Raw genomic sequence first — 1,525 nt, 5'->3', positions numbered from 1 at the left:
AAGACGGTGCCGTACACACCTCAGCAGAATGGGCTGGCTGAGCGAATGAACCGGAGCCTCGTGGAGATGGCTCGCTGCATGCTCTATCATGAGAGTGTTGACAGGAAATGGTGGGCTGAAGCAGTTAATACTGCGGCCTGGATCATCAATCGGATCCCCAACTCGGTCAATGTGAAGACACCCTACGAGATTGTGAGTCATTCCAAGCCACAACTCAAGAACGTCAAGGTGTTCGGTTCACTGGGATACGCTCACATCCCCAACGAGAAGCGTCGCAAGCTGGATGCAAAGGCATTCAAATGTCGGTTCCTGGAATACGAGGATGGAGTCAAGGGGTATCGTGTACTGGATTTGTCAACTGGGAAGGTGCAAATCGTACGCACTGTGAAGTTCATCGAGACGGCCGACCCTGCCCGTATCATGACTCATGTTGATGCCGACGAGGACACAGACGCATTAGCGCCAACCATGAAGCAAATGTCGTTGAGTGAGTCCACGCAAGTCGTCCCCACCCAAGTTGAAGTTGCTGACGAGATCCCACTTCAACGTGACGTAAGCTTGGATACTGCGATGGTGCCATACGATTCGACACATCCTATGATTACTCGTTCGCGTGTTCGACACATTGACGAGACAACGGATACTGAAGAGACAATCACAAGAAAGAAGCAAGTCATCGATGCTCCATCGTCGACTGGGACAAAGCGTCAGAAGATGACTCAAGAGCGACCGAGACCAAGTGGTAACATTGTTGAAAGTGGACAGCTGATGGCTGCCACAGAGGAGGTACCGAAGACGTACGCAGAGACGACTACAAGTGCGGACCAAGACAACTGGAAGAAAGCGATTGCTAGTGAACTCAAGTCGCTAACAGACAACGGTACTTGGAAGTTGGTGCGAAGGTCAAAGCACCAGCGCCCGATCGGCTGCCGCTGGGTGTTCGCGTTGAAGCGCAACGAGACGAAACAAGTGATTCGACACAAGGCTCGTCTCGTAGCCAAGGGGTATTCACAACGACAGGGCATTGACTATGAAGAGACGTACGCGCCCGTGGCTTACCTAAATTCGATCCGAGCAGTGCTGGCCAAGTGTTGTGCTGAAGGATTCGAGATCGAGCAGTGCGACGTGGATACAGCGTTCCTGTATGGCAAACTCGAAGAAGAGATCTACATGGAGTTGCCAGAAGGTCTTCGGGAGCTACTGGCACTGACAGAGACTCAAGTTGATGACGTCGTCTGCATACTACTGCAAAGTCTGTACGGACTCAAGCAGGCGTCTCGTGTTTGGAATGAGATGATCGACAACCATCTCAAGAGCATGGGGTTTAAGGCTGCTGACGCTGACCCGTGCATCTACACAAGAGGTGAAGGAAAGGACGTGGGCATCGTGTACAACGGTTCGCAAGGAACAGAGCTCGTCGCCTACTCGGATGCAGATTGGGCTGGCAACCGCGACGATAGACGTTCGGTTAGCGGGACCATGCTCATGCTGTGTGGCGCACCTGTGGTTTGGCGTTCTGCGTTAA

Source organism: Phytophthora parasitica (assembly GCF_000247585.1).
Source record: "Phytophthora parasitica INRA-310 unplaced genomic scaffold supercont2.9, whole genome shotgun sequence".
Taxonomy (NCBI): Eukaryota; Oomycota; class Peronosporomycetes; order Peronosporales; family Peronosporaceae; genus Phytophthora; species Phytophthora nicotianae.
This window is presented reverse-complemented; position numbering follows the sequence as displayed.